The sequence below is a fragment of the Alligator mississippiensis genome, chromosome 1 (genome assembly GCF_030867095.1).
Source record: "Alligator mississippiensis isolate rAllMis1 chromosome 1, rAllMis1, whole genome shotgun sequence".
NCBI classification, from domain to species: Eukaryota; Metazoa; Chordata; order Crocodylia; family Alligatoridae; genus Alligator; species Alligator mississippiensis.
This window is the reverse complement of record NC_081824.1, coordinates 122,643,664-122,664,028: the sequence shown is the minus strand read 5'-3', so window position 1 is coordinate 122,664,028 and position 20,365 is coordinate 122,643,664.

Here is a 20,365-nt window from a genome sequence, read left to right as displayed (position 1 = left end):
ACAAGGGATATTTCTTAACTTCCTCAATCCTATGGCCAAGAAAAGCAAGGGATATTTCTTAAAATCCTCAATCCTGACTTGGAAGGACTGCTTCCAAATTCTAGGCTAAGTATAGGCAGTCAAAAAGCCCCAGGCTGAATCAATTCAATCTTTGTAGGTTTCTCTAAATTGCATAAATTGAACTGATAATAAAGTGAACTGATGTTCACTTTTGAAACCTGAAAAGCAGCCAGACCCCTGCAGTGGCCCATACCAGTAGCAGGGGGGAAAAGGGGTAGTGCTAGAGCATGTTGGCTACTGCTGAAGGCTCCTGAATGCAGCTGAGCAGGGTTCATCTTTGATCACCTGCTCAGCACCCCATCTCAACCCCTTGGTATCCTCCCCAGTCCTTCCAGCCCAGAGCTGGTCAGATTCCCCAGGCTCAGAGCGGGTTCTGTGCCCCTGGCAGGTCCCCCAAGTCTTGCCTCTGGTGCAGAGAGAAGATTCCCCCTTCCTGGCCCTCAATATGGTTCAGTGGGCTTGGCACCATGCCAGGCTGCCAAGTACAGGCAAGGCTAGGGAGCCGAGGTTTTACTGGCTCATCTCTGTGAAAATGTGTATGTGAGGGGGAGGAGGGACAAGGGATCCCAGCTAGCTCTTTAGTAGGGCTGTGCGAGGCTTTGGACCGTGCTTCAGATCCGGAGAAGCTTCGGATGCTTCCGCGCTGGCAGCAGCACGTCTGGATCGAAGTGCTGGCTTCGTTAGGCTTTCTGAAGTGGCTTGCAGCTTCTGAACTGCTTCGGAAAAGCTTTGGAGCTGCCTCAGGGATCCGGCCATAGGGTATAATGGGGAATCAATTAAATATCTATAATTTTGTTGTTTGCTGTCTGATTTGGATGAAACTTGCAGGGGTGGTAGCCCCTGCTGATAGCATGAGGTCTGCCAAGTTTCAAGAAAATTGGTGAGGAGTTCTGGGGTAAATGGACCCCAAATTCTTGAAAGCAAAACTCATGTCACATGTATATGTTACACCCAGGGGGGCGTGAAAACTGGAGGGGTGGTAGCCCCTGGTGGGGCCACAAAGTCTGCCAAGTATCAAGAAGATAGGTATAGGGGTTTGGGGGAAACTGCACCTCAAGCTGCTAACAGGCAAAACTCATGACATGGGTGACACGGTGTGTGTTAAGGTGAAGAGGGCTGAAACCTGCAGGGGCCTGTAGGTGCAGCCCCTGCTGAAGCCACAAAATCTGCCAAGTTTGAAGAAGATCGGTGCAGGGGCTTGAGGGGGAACTGCACCTCAAGCTGCAGACAAGCAAAACCCATGACATGGGTAACACTGTGTGTGTTAAGGCACAGCAGGGTGAAAGCTGCAGGCCTGCTAGCCCCTGCTGCTGCCACGAAGCCTGCCGGCTGTCAAGGAGATAGGTGAAGGGGTTCTGGGGTCTGGGGCCCGTTACCTCTAGCTGCTGACAGGCAAAACTCATGACGTGGGTGCTTGTGCAACTGACTGCCTCTGTCTTGGGGCAGTTGATTGTCTGTATTGATTATTTCCTCTCCTTAGTCTGTGTTTTTGTAAGTGTTAATCATTGCTAATTAACTGACTACATTAGCTAGCTACTGTGTATTGAGCTGGTCCCTCAGTGAATCATGATTGATTGGTAACTAGTAACACAGTAGCTTAGCAGTTGGGCCTGCAGTAGTGTCTCCCCCCACCCCCCCCCGACAGACACAGTTGCACAAGCACCCATGTCATGAGTTTTGCCTGTCAGTAGCTAGAGGCGCAGGGCCTCAGAACCCAGAAACCCTGTACCTATCTCCTCATCAGCTGGCAGGCTTTGTGGGCTCAGTAGGGGCTACCATCACTGCAGCTTTCACCCTGCTGCGCCTTAACACAAACGGTGTCACCTATGTAATGAGTTTTGCTTGTCCGCAGCTTGGGGTGCAGTTCCCCTAAACCCCTGCACCTATCTCCTTGAAACTTGTCAGGCTTCTTGGCCTGAGCAGGGGCCATCACCCGTGCAGTTTTCACCCCCCTGTGGTGTAACACATACATGTGACATGAGTTTTGCTTTCAAGAATTTTGGGGGCAGTTTCCTCTCAACCCCTGCACCAATTTTCTTGAAACTTGGCAGACTTCATGCTCTTAGCAGAGGCTACCACCACTGCAAGTTTAATTCAAATCAGACAGCAAACAACAAAGTTATAGATATTTGATTGATTCTCTATTATACCCTATGGCCAGATCTCCAAGGTGGCTCTGAAGCTTCGGAGCCACTTCGGCCGGATCGAAGCGGGAACCTGGTCTGGAGCTCCAGATTGGATCACTGGCATCTGAAGCGGCTGGATCTGAACCCAGATTGAATAGCTGCCTACTTGCACAGGCCTACTCTTTAGGCTGTGGGGGTGCAAAAAGCCCCTCCCTGTACCTTGCAGACTCCAGCTGGGGAGGGGTCAGTGCTGGCATGGGGATGGGGGGGTTGTGTTCCCTGCCCTGCCTAGCCCCTGCAATGCAAGAGCAGCTGGCAAGGGGCTGGGCCAAGGGATCCCAGCCCAGTTTCAGGATCTGTGGAGGGTGGAGTGTGATAAGCCCCACAAAGGATTCTTTCCTTCCCTTGTACTGTGTAGACCCAGGCTAGGGGGGGCTGGGGTCTGCTCCCCTGCCCCCATCCTGCTGTCTCAGCTTTGTGAAAGCAGGTTGGTGGGGCCAACCCAACTCTGCTGGAGCAGACAGCACAGCCCAGGGCTGCAAATCATCCTGGGATGCTGGAAGACTGTGAGTTAAATTTAATTGGGAGGGGATCTGGGACAGAAGTTCCATAAGCTGGTTTGACATAAATCATTTGAGTCTGATACTACATCCATTCAGCTTTATCTTAAACTGGCTTCGGCCATTTTGGCTAGGGACAGACATTATACATTAACTGGTTTAAGTGATCATAAACTGGTTTACACCTATAACAGAACAAATGTTCAGTGCATGTAAACCGGTTTGAAAATGGCTGAAACCGGTTTGAGATAAACCTGGTTGAATGTAGTATCAGACTTAACTGATTTTGGTCAAACTGGTTTATGCAATGTCTGTCCCAGACCCCTTGTTGGTTTCAGTTAAATCAGACACCCCCCAGCATCCCAGCATGCTCTCTGGGCTGGTGGGGCTCTCTGGTCCACAGCAGGCTGGCCCCTCCTCTCTGCTCCCTGGCTGAAGCTCCAGCAGAGACTTGCAGGCACAGCAGCATCTATCTGGCTTCCTCCTGCACTCCCTCTCACTCACCACTCCCTTCTAAGTAGAGATCCCTGTTCCCTCTGCCTTAGAGACATCTCAGCATCAGCTAGTGGACCACATGCTGACTAGGTTCCATGCTGTGGTAGACAGCAGTATAGGTTTAGGGCTTTTTGGAGCTAATAAACAGCTCATCTGGTAATGTCCCTCCATTCCTTCTTTGTTTAAGAAGATCTTGAAATAATGAGAGAGGCTGTTTGTTTTCTGATGGGGTGATAAATGCTGATAAAAGAGCTGATATATTCTCTGTTATCAAGGAGAGGGGGAAGCTTTCCCTAATCATTCTGGGTCCTAGCCATGCTCCCTCAGCTCAGCTCTGTGGGAGGGAAGGGAGGGCTGTTCTAGTGCCCCCTGGATTCTAGCCTGAGCCATTGCAGGCATGTGCCTGCAAGTCTGGGATGTCTTTACAGTTACAAACTGGTTTAGCCTAGCCAGTTTAGACTAACCTGCAAAGATTGAATCAATTCAGGCTCAGGCTTTTTGAATGTCTGTCCCTAGCCTTTGAAATCAGTTTATGTGCACTTAACTTCTGTTCTGTTACAGGTTTAAACTGGTTTCTGATCACTTAAACCAATTTATGTGCCACTTCTGTTCCTAGTCCCAGTGTGATGAGTATGATTACACATAGTATTTAACAGCATGTGTTATGGTGAGGACATCTATCAATTTCTTTAAGGCAACTGAAGAGCCATGAGATGGGCCTAATGCCTATATAGATGTCTTTACTTGGATAAATGGTGTGTTCTTATTATATTTTAATTAATGCAGGGTAAATTCCATATGAACATAAAGCAGTCTGTAGCTTTCATATGAGTTATTTGGTTAAGGCCTCAGTAACTACTACTACTTCTTAAGAGTCTTTACCTTGACCTGTCAACTTGTGTGAAAGCTACAAACTGCTTTGTCTTTGCTAGGATTTTATATCATTTTAATTACTACATATTATATTTTATGTCAGAAAAAAAACACTTAGTTCCCTAGTAAATACAAGGCCCAAGACTCAACTAACTGGAGCACGAGTACCAACAAATTTCCTCATCAAATTACTTATGAACAATAATAGAAGGGATAGAAAATTAATTTTCAGTAATGTGATGCAAAATCACCAAATACCTTTGATTAAAGAATATGCAATTACAGCCAAGTAATGCTTCAGGATTATAAATGAAATATCTTCCATTTAAAGCTGAAGATGTAGGCTCATGCTGATGAATTCACAAAATGTATTAGCTTTTCAACAGCATATAAGTTTGTAATTAAATTAAAGACATGTATTTTATTTCTGTATTTCATAGTATTGACATGGGTGTTGGAACAAAGCACAGTCGACTGAGTGGATAAACTATTTTATTCCATTACTAATGTAAGTGATAGTTCATGAAACCTCATTCTTAATCATAATGTTAACCAAATTAATGGGGCACCCTATTTGAAATCCTTGTTATGAAAGCAATTGTTATATTAAAACAGAAAGTAAACAAAAGCACATACACATAAAGAGGCAGAGAGATTATAGGAAATGAAGCAGAGAAAAACATCAATCTGTACTGTGCATGTGTGTGTGTGTGTGTGTACAAGCCATTTTGCATTGCAAAGTGTGCTTTTCTATATGGTTTTAGTTAAATATGATTGTATATATATATTTTCTGCTGTGCTGTATGTACCCATGTTTTCCATAACTGAATATTTTGTTTTCTCTCCCATGCTTGGGCAAGCTGGAAAGAGACAGGAGATACAGCATGTAGGCAAATATCTGTGGCTTTACTGGAGAAGGGAGCTGAAGCTATGTGAAGGGAAAACCTGAGGTACAGGGAGAGAAAGTCTGTCTCAGGGCTTGAGATCCCTAGTCTCTTCGTCTTCTTTTTGTTTTGTTTTTGTGGGATTGGGGTGGGATTAATACCCCCATGGTATGGTATTATCCCAGATGAGATGGGTATTAATCCCTGAATGCTGGCCAGAGTTGGAACCTGGCACATTTTAGTTGCTGTTGCAACTTCTTTTGTTTTAAACCTAGCCGTTCGACTGAACCCCAGCTGTGTTTTGCTGGTAGAGCTGGGTCAGAATGAAAAGTTTGGCATGCTTTGGGCGGGGGCTGAAAGCCTGAGGCATTTTAGTTGCTGTTGCAACTTCTTTTGGTTTCAGCCTAGCTGTGTGGCTGAACCCCGGCGGTATGTTTTGCTGGCAGAGCTGGGCCAGAATTAAAAGCCTAGCAGACTTTGGGCCAGGACTGAGAGCCTGGCACATTTTGGGCCTGGCTTGGGGCCTTGCATGTGTTGTTGCTTTTGTAGTTCTTTGTATCTCAACCAAGCAGTGTTGTTTGGGGCTAGTTGCAGTTCAGGCTCTTTTGCTGTTTGGCTGGGCCTTCATTGAGTTCTTTTGCAGTTTTTTGCCCCAGCAGAGCTGGGATTGGGACTAGGGATTTTGGGGTGCAGTATGCTCAAAGCTACCATGTGGAAGTGGAGATCAGCACTCTACAGCTTCACAAGGAGCAAACAGAGGCCCCTTGCAATGCAGCAGAACCTATGCTTTCTAGCAGCTTTCTGTGATGCAGCCAACTCCGAGGAGCAGCTTGTAGGACTCTCCACTGTGTGCCATCCTCCGCAGCCCATTGCTGAAGGACAGGTATGGGGTGCAGACCCCTGGAACTACCCTTTGTGGAGCCCCAAAGTCCCAGATTGCCTGGGCATGGGTGAAGCCTCTCCGAGAAGGTACAACCTATAGACTATGCCTTGTAGTTGGTAGTGTTTTAAATTGCATTTTGTGTTTTCCTTTGTTTTCCTTGCCTTTGTTTTCTGTAATCAATCTATCCTCTGTGTTTACACCGCTTGCAAGGGGGTTTTGTGATCCCAGATTTCTGGGTGGGGGTTTTTCATAGATTCATAGACATTAGGGCTGGAAGGGACCTTGGAAGATCATTGAGTCCAGCCCCCTGTCCCAGAGGCAGGAAGTCAGCAGGGGTCATAGGGTCCCAGCAAGATAAGCATCCAAATGTCTCTTGAAGGCATTCAAAGTAGGTGCTTGAACCACCTCCGGTGGCAGTCTGTTCCAGATCTTGGGGGCTCGGACAGTAAAGAAGTTCTTCCTTATGTCCAGCCTGAAATGGTCATGGAGGAGTTTGTGACCATTCGAGCTTGTCATCCCTTGGGGTGCTTTGGTGAACAGACGTTCCCCCAAATCCTGATGAGCACCCCTGATAAACTTATAGGTGGCCACCAGATCACCTCTGAGTCGGCGCTTTTCCAGGGTAACGAGTCCCAGGGCTCTCAGCCTCTCATCATAAGGTCTGTTTTCCTGACCTCTGATCCGCATGACTTGAGCCACAGTAAAAACTTATTGGATATCCTGAAATTTGAACTTGGCCCTTCTTGCTGCTGACTAGTGCTCAGCAGAAGGGTTATCTATCTATCTATGTAGGAGGGTATATACAGTATATATCCTGTCCTCAAAGGTCCATGGCTACGTGTGTATATTATATATATGGGGTCAATCCCCTGATATATGATTCCCATATGTGTGTGTGGCCTATGAAAATTAGCACAGCTTCTTCAAAACTGAGGGGGGAATCAAGAAAATGTACAGTAACCAGGGATTTGAGCCTAGGTTTGCAATACGAGGGGAAAATATTCATGTAAACCTCCAAAATAATGAGACACTGTCAAATTCCATAAAATTATCTGATGTAAGATCTAGCCTTGAAGAACTCCAGTGATACTGGTTCATAATCCGTTGCCATTTTACACCATTGTCTAGTGTTTATTTCACTGGACAACATGATTTTTTTATTAACATTGAAGTTGAATTTTCCATGCTGCATTGTTAGATGACCGTTATATATATTCTCCTCTGACCTAATGAGTAACAGTTCTTGTGCTGTCGCTGACATCCATTTATGTATTTTTGTGAGTTTTGCCTTCCTTCCACTGCTCTCTATATTGAATGTCATGTGAAGATGGAGAACTGTCAGTGTAAATCCACTTGACTACCTAAAAACATTCCCATTTTGTACTGAAATGAAAATATTCCCTTTTAGATTATTTTTGGTTAGTCTCCAGAATCACAGACTTTAAAACACTGGATTAGATTTATATTATTTTCTTCCATTTAACTGAAACAAGATTACTTAGCTACTATTATTCATGCAGACGGATTCTAAAGTGCGATACAAAATTATTTTCTAAGGCCTTATTGTACCCATCACTGAAGTGCACACAGGAGTGGAGTAAGCAATTAAAAATTTTTATGCATACTACAACTCAGTTAACCCATCCAACAGCTCTCCCAAGGCTGAACCACCATTATGCAGAAAAGATTTCATGCTAGAAACTTCTGGGAATGTGGTAATAAATGTACCATATCTTTCCTAAGTTCCTAATTTCAAGGAGTTTGACTCATTTCATCTCTGAATTATCTATGTCCTACATGAGTTTGGCATTCCCCTGCTATAACTGTTGAAAATTACTTACCTCAGAAATACAGACTTCTACACCTGAAGTTATAGAAAGATTTATTTATGAAGACATTTATGAAGGCATTTCAGAGGGTAATTTTAATTTACCAAAGGAATCATTGTTTTGTACATCCCTCATTTTGGGGATTTGTCATGTATTGTATCTTGCTTGTGGGTCTTGGAAGGTTTGACAAGTGCTGTCAGGTTCCAGAAAGTAAAAACAAAAATTGCCTCCATGAAACATTGCCCAATATGGTGTGATGGAGGTTATAGGCATGCGCCATGTACACCATATGAATAGTCCTTCTTTGGCTACAGTGGGCACATCTAAACAAGATGTTTACTGCACAGTAGACTAGTTAGCTAGACAATCCCATTGTGCATAAAACGGGGAAAGGGTCTAAGAAGCCTTCTTGGCTGAACAGGGAAGTTCAGGAAAGCCGAAGGGCAAAGAAAGAGGTATGCAGCCTGTGGAAATAGGGGGTAGCTACTAAGGAGGAGCATACCTTCCTGGCTTGCACTTGCAGGGAATCAGTAAGGCCAAAGCAGGATTAGAACTTAGGCTGGCAACAAAAATTAAGGACAACAAAAAGTCCTTCTTCAGGTATATAGGGAGCAAAAGGAAGGCTCAGGGTAGCATAGGACCCCTACAAGACAAACTAGGGCAATTGGTGACAGACATGGGAGACAAAGCTGAGCTCTTCAATGAGTTCTTTGCATCTGTATTCCTAGACACAGACCAAGACAAATCTCCTAATTGGATCATAGATAGACACAGGGGGGACACCAGTCCATGAACTGTTAGCATAGACTAGTGAAGGGGCACTTGGTGGGGTTGGATGTGTTCAAATCAGCAGGCCTGGATGAACTTCATCCAAGGGTGGTGAAGGAATTGGCCAGTGTCATAGCAGAGCCGCTGGCACGGCTGTTTGAGCACTCATGGTGCTCCGGTCAGATCCCAGAGGATGGGAAAAGGGCCAATGTGGTCCTTATTTTCAAGAAGGGAAGGAGGGAGGAACTGGGAAACTATAGACCAGTTAGTCTCACCTCTGTCCTTGGGAAAACTCTGGAAAAAATCATTAAGGATCACATTTTTGGGAGCCCAGTAGGGGAAATAATGCTGAAAAGAAATCAGCACGGATTCATTGCAGGTAGATCCTGCTTGACTAACCTTGTTTCTTTTTATGACTAGGTCACCAAATGCTTAGACACAGGAGTCAAGGTATATGTCATCTACCTAGACTTCAAGAAGGCCTTTGATATCTCATTCTGTTCTCATAAATAAACTGACAGGCTGTGATGTAGAGAATTACATGGTCAAGTGGGTGGACAATTGGGTTAGGGTCACACCCAGAGAGTGGGGGTGGACGGGTTGATATTGACCAGGAAAGATGTGGGTAGTGGAGTCCTGCAAGGCTTGGTCCTTGGACCTATGCTATTCAATGTTTTCATCAGTGACTTGGATGAGGGTGTGGAGAGCACCCTGTCCAAGTTTGCATATGATACCAAATTATGGGGCAGAGTTAACACACCAGAGGGTAGAGAATGGATCCAGGTGGATCTGGACAGGTTGGAAAAATGGGCAGAATGAAATAGGATGCAGTTCAACAAAGTCAAGTACAAAGTGCTGCACCTGGGAAAAAAACCATCAACACACTTACAGGCTGGGGGATAACCTCAGCAATACAGCAGTGGAAAGGGATCTTGGAGTCATAGTTGACTCCAAGATGAACGTGAGTCATCAGTGTGACAAAGTGATCAACAAGGCTAACTGTACTTTATCATGCATTAGCAGATGCATGATGAACAGGTCCAGGGAGGTGATGCTTTCCCTCTATGCGGCACTGGTCAGGCCACAGTTGGAGTACTGAATCCATTTTTGGGTACCGCACTTCAAGAGGGATGCGGAGAATCTTGAGAGGTTTCAGAGGAGGGTCACTTGTATAGCCAGAGGCCTGCAGGCAAGCCCTATGAGGAGAGACTGAGGGACCTAGATCTCTTCAGCCTTTCCAAGAGAAGGATGAAAGGTGATCTTGTGGCTGCCTATAAATTCATCAGGGGAGGGCAGCAGGGAATAGGAGATGCTCTATTTACTAGGGTACCCCCTGGAGTGACTAGGAACAATGGCCACAAATTGACAGGGAGCAGATTTATGTTTGACATTAGAAAGAACTTCTTCACAGTAAGGGTTGCCAGAATCTGGAATGGGCTTCCCAGGGAGGTGGTGCTCTCTCCTAACCTGAGCTTACCTGTAACATCTTGCCAAGGGATGAGGTGGATTCTCACTTCAACTTTTGGATGTCTTCCCCAAAATACGTGTTTTAGGCATAAGCTGCAGAACAGGGTGGGCCACCCGGGCCATGGCCTGACCAGCTTTTAGCACGTTAATTTATATAACCCACAAATTCACAATTGTCATTCCAGTTAAAAATGTATAGCAATTTTTTTAATTGCATAGCTAGCTAAATTAATGTGCTAAAAGTTAGTTGGGCCATGGCCCGGGTGGCCCACCCCATTCCGTGGCCTATGGTGTTAGACCAGGGCTCCCCAACTGGTGGCCCATGGGCTACATGGCCCCTGAGGATTTAAACTGCAGCTTCTTGGTTCTTGGTATAGGCACTGCTCCTTGTTTGCTCTCTTGCTGCTGCCACCAGGGTCCTGGGACTCTCCCTCCCTCCTCCAGCTTCAACTGCCTGTCCCTACCCTTGGGGGTTTGCTGGAACAGTGCAGCTCATGAGGCTGAAGGAGCCCCTGACCACAGTGCCATAGCAAGGAAGTTTGGTGTCTGGGGCAAACCCACAATGGCATCCTGCCCTCGCCCTGTACACAGATCTGAGGGGCACATGCCTGGGAGTACACGCAGTGGTGAGAGCCACTCTTCCCTCATCCCACTGCTCCCCTCAAATGAGTGTCTTGCAGCTCCATCCCACACCCTGCCCTGGCTGGGCAGTGCCTGTTGGTGCCTTTTTGCTTCAGCACCTGTGGCAGTAGCTCTTCTCACCTGCACCTTGCTACAACACTGCATGACCAGAGGGTTCAGGGGATCCAGGGCCACCATGCAGAATTTGTGTTGGTGTGGTACAGCATCAGTTGCTTTTCATGGGGGAGGAGGGAGACATGGCAAAAGGGCACTATGCATTGTGTCCTTGTAGATGGGGAGCCTGCATGGTGCACATGTCTGTGCACTGGGGCCATGGGGTGCACTGGGAGCTTGCATGGTATGTTGGGGGCTGTGTAGTGTAGAAGCGGGGCTTGTGTGGCACACTGGGTGTCATGTGGGTGCAGTGGCAGGAGGCTCCCGTAGTACATCAGGGGACTATGCAGTACAGTGGTGGTGGGATGGGCTCAGGCATGTTATGTGCTGTGCAGTTCAGTGTGAGGAGCATCTCATGTGGTTCATTGGGGGGAGGCATGTAATATAGCAGTAGGATAGTGTAGTGTGGCATGTGTCCCATGTGACATGCAGCTCATGGCCCTGGTCACAAGTATAGGCCTGTGTAGCCTGCACAGTGTGGGGCTGGGGAAGCCTATAGCCCCCACCCCTTAAAAGCTGTATATCCCTCTTTTAGACAACCATAATATATAAACTAAGATGCTGAATTTGTTGGACAACTTTCTGTGCCAGGGAGTCAGAAGGATGATCATAAAGATCATAAAGGGAAGACCTTTGAGAAAATTATCAAGGAGCACATCTTCAAGGGCCCAGCAGTGGAGGTAATGCTCAGGGACAACCAACATGGGTTCATTAAGGTCAGGTCCTGCCTAACTTGCTTTCTTTTTATGAGCAGGTCACAAAGTCCCTGGATGAGGGTGTTGGGGAGGATGTCGTCTTCCTGGACTCTAAGAAGGCCTTTGACATAGTTTCCCGCCACATTCTCTTAAAAAAAACTTGGTGACTGCAGCATTGATGCCTACACAGTCAGAAGGGGGGGTGGCAAATTGGCTAAATGGTTACACCCAGAGAGTGGTGGTGGATAGGTCATTTTCGACCTGGAGGGATGTGGGCAGTGGAGCCCCCCAGGGCTTGATCCTGGGGCCTGTACTGTTCAATATCTTTATCAGCGATCTGGATGTGGGTGTGCAATGCATGCTGTCCAAATTCACTGATGACACCAAGTTGTGGGGCGAGGTGGGTATGCTGGAGGGGAGGGACAAAATCCAGCTAGTCTAGACAGGTTACAGAGGTGGGTGGATGAGAATAGGATGGAATTCACTGCAGACAAGTGCAAGGTGCTGCTTCTAGGCAGAAAGAACCAGCAACACACCTGTAGGCTGGGTAACACCCTTCTTGTCAACATGGTGGCAGAAAGGGTTCTTGGAGTCATTGTTGACTCCAGGATGAACATGAGCCTCCAATGCGAGGAAGTGGCCAGTAAGGCTAACTGCAACTTGTTGTTCATCTACAGATGCATCACAAGCAGGTCCAGGGAGGTGATCCTTCCCCTCTATGCAGCATCGGTCAGGCCACAGTTAGAGTACTGTGTCCAGTTCTGGGTGCCGCAGTTCAAGAGGGATGTGGCTAGCATTGAGAGGGTCCAAAGGAGGGCCACTTGCATGGTCAAGGGGCAACGGGGCAGGCCCTATGAAGAGAGGCTGAAGGGCCTGAACCTATTCTGCCTCCAGAAGAGGAGGCTGAGAGGGGATCTGGTGGCCATTTACAAACTCACCAGGGCGGACCAGTGGGAATTTGGGGAGGCTCTGTTCCCCTGGGCACCACCTGGGGTTACTAGGCATAACGGCCACAATTTTCTAGAAAGAAGGTTTAGGCTGGACATCAGGAGACAATACTTTATAGTTAAGGCTGCCAGGCGCTGGAATGGGCTCCCAAGTGAGGTGGTACTCTCTCCTACTTCAGGGGTCTTCAAGAGGAGGTTGGACAGATATTTGGCTGGGGTAATATGACCCCAGTACCCATTCCTGCCCAGGGCACGGGGTCGGACCTGATGAGTTTAGGTCCCTTCTGACCCTAAGTACTATGATACTATGAAGGTCTTTTTTGGCCCAAAAACTTTTGAATGATGTATCAAGGAATGTGACTTAGACACCAGAGGATATTAGGCCGGTTCTGTTTTTCCCCACTGCATTTAACATGACACTTCTTTCTCTGGTGATCGATTATTAGGGACCTACTGAAATCATGATTGCACAATTTTTATGGAAACTATGAATTTGGGCAGGCTTCACAAAAAATTGCTGGCTTAATAACATGTAGGTTAGTGGCATTCCTGGACTTAATCAGGGTAACTAAGCTGTGGTTTCAGCTGTGTGACAATGTTCATGGACAGGCAGGACTGCCAGGACCCCTTGGCCAATCAGAGCCATGGGGAGCTCCTCATGCTCAGCTCAAGAAAATGGGAGCCAGTCCTGGGATCTGCCCATGACATTGGCTGACCACCTCCTTGAGTTCGGTAGAACCTAATCATAATGATCCCCTTTGGCCTAAAAACAGGCAAATGATCCTGCTTTAAGCATAGCTAATTATGTGACAAGAATGTTTTACTTACCGCAATCCCTTTAGTCCAGGTACCAATTTCTATTCTCTTTCCTTAATCTTTTGCAGGTTTCTGAAGAATTATGATTATTTTTAGATACAAAACTTCTTTGATTAATAAGGTGGAGTTGTTACAATAGAAAATTATAAGCAACACCTACCACCAATTCAGACCGCAGGTCTGATTGCTTGATCACGTTTTTAATTACATTAATCACTGAAGTTCTACTGCATTTGCAATGAACAATATTATCCTAACTTGTCTGCACAGGTAATTGCTGGATTGTGGTTCTGCCCTTCTAAAGTAGGCCCCCCTCTTCCATCAGGCTCAGGTGACTGACACTTACGATGAGTTCAGCTAATGAGTAGACATTCTTTCATATGCTATCTGATTTAAGAATTGTTCTCAGGTACAAACATTCTTAACAATGTTTTCTAGTGCTACCATGATTATAGATAGTTTTGGTTTTAAATCAGGTGATGGAGGCTGTGTGTGTGAATCGTGATTTGGTGTTTGGTGTAGTTGATTTTCTTGTAAATCACTCTGGTTTGAAATTTGAAAAAATGTAATGTTTCAATGGATTAGAGAGGGTTTGAATTAATAGGGGGGGGTCTCACAAAGTATGGCAAATAATGGACATAACATTTAAAAACATTTTAGGATACACCCAAGTCTCAAATTGGCCATTGTATCTCTGTTCTTAAGCCTTTCTACCTTTCTTCTGCCTTTTTATTTTTCTGTACCTTCTTTCCTTTAGGTTTTCAGTTTTCCCTACCTTGTTTCCTTGTCCTTCTATAACTTTTTCTTACACAGATCTTGCATAACAGATCTTACGCAGATCTGACAGATTACACACATCTCACATGAAGTCTCTAAAGATCCCACACAAATCTCAAACAAAGATCTCCACAAATTCCACAAAAAAAATCTCTCTCTGGTCTGGTCAGCAATGATCTTTCATATACTTAGATCACTCCACCTAAGCTGACCAATCACATAATTCACTTAACTGTCAGTCATGTGTCAATCATACTAGTTGATACTTCTTTTACCAATTGGCCAATCTTGGCTCCATCCTGAAGTGATTGAAGGTAACACACACCTGCCAATCATATGCATTTTCCTGCCACTCCTGACAGCACAACCACTCATGCTCACAACTGGCAAATTGGGCCAGCAGGTCAGAAGTTCATATCTTTTGGAGTCTTCCAGAAGATACAATAAATGCCATATCTTGCAGTTAACATTACAACATAAGTTAACCCCATAAACGCTGGAAAAAATATTTCTTCTCCAACACAGGAAGTGGGGTTTTCTTCTGTTTGAACAGTGCCTAGTACAATGGAGTTGTCAGTTTTTCAGTGCTACAGAAATACAAATAATGTCATAGTTTCATAGTTGTTAGGGGCTGGAAGGGACCTTACAGATCATCAGGTCTGCACCTGGGCAGGAAAGACTGCTGGGATCAGATGACCCCAGCAAGATGGGTGTCAGGATGCTTTTTGGAGATTGCCAGGGTGGGTGACTGCACTACATCTGGGCGGAGCTTGTTCCAAACCTTTGGCACTCAATTCGTAAAAAAGCTTTTCCTTATGGCTAGCCTGAAGCAATCCTCAATCAGTTTGTGAACATTATTTCTTGTCCTCCCTTGGGTGGTCTTGATGAACAGATGGTCCCCTAGGCCCTGATGTATGCCCTTGATATACTTATAAGCTACCAACAAGTCCCCTCTGAGTCTTCTCTTCTCCAGACTGAACAGACCCAAGTCTTTCAGCCTCTCCTTGCATGACCTGGTCTCTAGGACTCTAATCATGTGCATGGACCTCCTTTGGACTCTCTCAAGCTTCTCTACATCCTTCCTGAAGTGTGGCGCCCAAAACTGGACACAGAACTCCAGCTGTGCTCTTACTAAGGCCGATTAGAGAGGGAGGATGGCATCCTTAGCCTTGCTTGAAATGCTTTGGTAGATGCATGCCAGTGTGTGATTAGCTCTGCCAGCTACGGCATCGCAATGGGGGCTCATGTTCATTTTGTTGTCTATCACTACACCCAGGTTTCATTCAGATATTGTGCTAGCAGGTGTAGCGTTGCTGAGCCCATAAGTGTGTTGTGGATTATTTCTGCCCAGATGGAGCACTTTACATTTCTCCTTATTAAATGACATCAGGTTGAGGTCCACCTACCTCGCAAACCTGTCCAGGTCAGCCTGTATTGCCAACCTGTCTCTGAGTATGACCACACTCCCCCATAGTTTGGTGTTGTCAGCGAACTTTGCTAATTCGCTTTTAATACCCAAATCCAAATAATTGATGAGCATGTTGAAAAGCACTGGTCTGAGTACTGAACCTTGAGGGATGCCACTAGTCACCCTCTGCCATGATGACTCAGTTTCATCAATCAATACTCTTTGGGTCTTACCATGGAGCCAGTTACCTAGCTACTGGACTGTAAAGTAGTCGACGCCACATTTTCCCAATTTTTTCATGAGCACTTCATGAGAGACCAGGTAAAAGGCCTTTTTGAAGTACAGGTATATGACACCCTCATTTCCCCCATCCAGGTGGTGAGTAACCTAATCACAGAAGGAAATTAGGTTGATCTGTCATGACCTGCCCGTAACAAAGTTATGTTGGCTATCCTTCAGAATACTTCCTTCTGCTAGCCTGTCTGTAATGGATTTTTTGATAATTTTCTCCAGGATTTTACCAGGGATTGAGGTCAAACTGATTGGCCTGTGTGGCGGGCCAGTAGAGGGTGGTCCTGCATTGAGCCACCCACCTCACTGCGCCCGACCACCTTCCAGGCTCCAAGTGCCTCCCTGGGGGTGCCTCACATCTGACCGACCCCCTAATGGTCTCCCTTAGTCAGCTGAACCAAGGGGACCCCAAAGCATAATCTAGACCCACACCCAATAAATCTCCCATGCTAGGTACAAAGGAGAACTTTATTGGTTACAAGGAGTAGCGTTGCAATAGGGTACAGGGTAGAGCAATATCAGAGAAATCTCATAGAGCAAACTGGCATGGCTGGGTAGCCTTTGATCATGCATCTGAGTTACTGCTAGCTATATATCTAGTTAGATCTCAGGTAGTTTACTCATAAGTATCATCCAGAGGCAGGTGGAGATTCCCTCTGGAGGCAGGAAGTTCCTTGATCATGAGTTTTGAGAGAGAGAGCAAGTTTCAGATGGTCCAGCTCTTCTCTCTCTCTCTGAGTCTTCCTCATCGCTGCTGCCCCCTCTTCCTGGCCAGTCCTTAACTTATATAGCCCTTATGACCTCATTTACCTGGTCCAATGGAGGCCAGCACCTGTTGGCTGTCAGCCAACCAATTTGAAATGCATCTCTAGTTGCTGGGCAGACTGGCAGTTCCTAGCTCCCCAGGGAGTCCAAGCCCCTCACCCAGGTATGTGATGCCAGTCACATAGGCAGAGGGAGCAGGTTTCCCCCCTCCCTCAGGAATGTATCCAGCTCAGGTTACATAAAGAGATAGGGTAAGGTGTGTACCCTCTGCTGGGCCCATACTAACCAAATTGTCACAGAGCAGAGTTTTGGGGGAGAAACAGAGGTGGCCTTCTGCCACAGCCTGTAATTTCCTGTGTCCTCCTTTCTCCCTTTCTTAAATATAGGCATCATATTGGCCTTCTTCCAATCTTCTAGGACCTCTCCTGAGTGCCATGAGTTTTCAATAACTTTGCCATTGGTCACGCTATAACACTGGCTAGTTCTCTTAACATCCTTGGGTGTAGTTCATCTGGTCCTGCTGACTTGTAGATATTTAGCCTTTGTACGTGCTCCCCCACAAGATCTATGCCAACCATGGGGGGGGGGGGGCAGTCACCCCCATCATGATCATTCTGTATCCTGTCAAGCAGGCTAAGACCCTTGGACTGGTGGAATACTGATGTGAAGTATTTATTCAGGAGTTCAGTTTTGTTCTGTGTGTCTGTTATCAGGTATCTCATTTCATTAATCAGGGGCCCTATGCTTCCCTTATTTTTTGTCCAACTTCCTACATGTCTAAAGAAGGACTTTTTGATGTCCGTGATTCTGGCCGCCAATCTGTATTCGCTTTGTGCTTTTGCTGTCCTGATCTGCTCCCTACAGTCGCAGGCTGTTGCTGAGTACTCCTCTTTGGTAGTTATTCCTGACTTCCGTCCTTTGTAGGCTTCTTGTTTTAATTTCAGGAGGTCCGTGACTTCTCTGTTGACCCAAGGGGGTCTTCCAGCCCTTTTGTTGCCTTTCTTAAGAAAGGGAATGGATTTCCTTTCAGCTTTTAGGATAGCTTCCTTGAAGAATGACCACTCTTCTTGTACCCCCTTCCTCATCAGATCTTGGTCCCACAGGGCCTTACCAACCAATCCCCTAAGCTCGTGGAAGTCAGCTTTCCTAAAATCAAGGATTTTTACTTTACTGGCCAATTTCTCTGACTTACGGTGGATGGAGAAAGTGATCATCTCATGGTCACTGTTGCCCAGTTTCCCTTCAATCTTCAGGTTGCTCACCAGATCATCCCCTTTGGCCAGAACCAAGTCTAGGAGTGCCTTGCCCCTGTTTGGCCCGTAGACTTCTTGTGGTAGATGGAGCTCCTCAACACAAGTAAGAAAGTTTTGTGAGCAATCAGATCTAGCTGAGTGCTTATCCCATGAGATGTTTGGGTAGTTCAAGTCACCCATGACAACCATGCTCTGATTGGGTACAGCCTCTGCCAGTTCTCCAGAGAATTCCTGGTCAAGCTGTTCTTTTTGGTTTGGAGGTCTATAATAAATTCCTAAGGTCAAATCCCCTTCTCTGTGCTTGCCCTGTATCTTGATCCAGAGGGTCTCATGTTGCTCTTCTTTGTTTCCAATTTTTGCTTATAGGGAAGTGTAATGTTCCTTCACATAGAGAGCAACTCCACCACCCTTCTTCTCAACATGACTCCTCCTATACAGGGTGTATCCACTATGTCTGTGGTCCAGTCATAGGTAGAATCCTACCAGGTCGCTGTGATCCCTATGAGATTGTGTTGGTTATTGGTTAGTAGGAGGGTCAATTCCTCCTGCTTGTTTCCCATGCTTCTGGCATTAGTGTACAGGCAACTAAGCCTGCCATATGTGAGGCTAACTTTACTATCATTATAAGCATACTAGCCAATTGCTCATCAAGAATGATGGGCAGGGAGACCGGGTGGGGATGGAGCTCCATGCCCCCCCCATCCGGGCCACTTCCAGGCCCTCTCCCCCTTCCATGCCACAGCAGCAGGGGGAGGGGAGGAGCGGGTCTGGGCCTGATGGGGGAAGGACCGAGGGAGGGGAGAAGCCAGCCCGCTGTGGCAGTGGAGGAGGGGAGCAGTGGGCCTGGGCCAATGCGGCAGTGGTGGGGGGGACGGGAGGAATGGTCTAGGGGCTGATGCAGGGGAGGTGTGTGGGGAGGAGTGGGCCTGGGCCCAAGGGAGGGGAGGAGGACTGCTCCTCCCCTCCCCCTGCCATTGCTGCATTGAGCTACATCAGGCCGGGCCGGGCTCACTGCTCCCCACCACCACCACCACGGTGGACTGGCTTCTCCCCACCCCCTTGAGCTTGCTCCTCCTCCACCCTGTCAGGCCCAGTCCACTCCTCCCCATCCTCCACCGCCACTGCCGCCACTGCCACTGCATTGGCACAGGTCCACTCTTTCCCCCTTTGCCGCCATGGCGTGCCTGTTTTAGTCAGCCAGTCAGAGTGTGAATAAAGCGTTATGGACGGACAGACAGACAGACAGACAGACGGACAGACAAAGGCTTTTATAATATTAGAATAACAATACATTTATTATGCCTAAAGAGATAATGGGTCAACCATTAGGTACTCCAAACATTAGAAGGGAATCTTTAGCTATATAGCACACACACTTTATTCACATGAGAAGATGGAAGTTTTAGCCACCTTTTCAACTTAATTCCTAGGGTTGCCACTACACAGAACTGCCACTTGTGATACCTTAGAGTATCTTCAGGGCTGTTCTATATTATGAAAACTGTAGCTGTCCTGTAGAAGCTACTGTGCTACCAGAGAATGGTGCAGAGAAGCACAAATTCCAGTCCCCTTGCTGGCTACTTTTCTCTGTCAGCTGTTCTGTGCAACTGATCTATGCAGATGGGGAACACCTGGTGAAACAGAGTTCTTTATGTTACATTTTGCATCCTCTCTAGGGCCCTGCACTGACCACAGTTCAGATAGGTTAGAAGGCCAGGACCATTAAGCCTAAAACACAGAAGTGGTTATACAGCAATATAATACCTCTTATTTTCAGTAGAGCCTCAAAGAGCTTCTCCTGTTTGCACCTAGAAGATCATGTCTTCAGTGCTGAAGCAATTCATGATATATAGAAATCTCAGCAAATGTGTTCACTGAACCAGAAATTAGACTTTTGAATCGCAAGCTGTAGCAGGATTTAAAAAAATCTAGTCTACATTGCCTACTGGTATTTCCTGCCATAAGGTAACATAGAAGAACTAAATAAATGATTGGTTCTTTAAAGAACATAACAAAAATAGAGAAAAAAAATCCAGATTCAGTCCTAGACATTTTAATTTCCATGATATAGGAGTATTGTGCTTAAATATAAAAAAAAATTAGCCAACAACTTATTTCTGTCATGATATTTATTTCTTTGGCAAAATTTTACTAGATTACAATTTTTTGAATAAAATGTGGAAACTGAAACAAAGAATTTCAAATTATATTGCCGCTATGCCTAAACATCCTTCATAAATAGTCCTTCTGTTCCAGTTTCTAAAAGAAATACAGTAAAATTTAGAATTGATTTGTCTTCCTTCACTCACAGTTATAAACATTGTTAGTAACAGAGTGCCGTGCTTTTCCTTAACTTTCCTGGCTTTTGGTAGCGTCACAATCTTTTTAACATTTCAACAGTGCATCTTTCATTCTGGGTTATATTTGTTTTGAGAATAGCTTCATGGTTTTTTTCATTGTTGTCCCTTCATGAAAAGCCATAATCTGGCGTGAAATTAAAACAAATCACTCAGGAAGAGGCTAAAATACTACAGAGAATGATCTCTGGTGAGGACAATCAAGAACCACATTCCTTTTAATGAATTTTTGTGGCATTTTTCACAACATTAAAACAAAGGGAATGACAGTAACATAACTAAGCAAATAGACCTTTGTGATATAACTAGTTGTAAT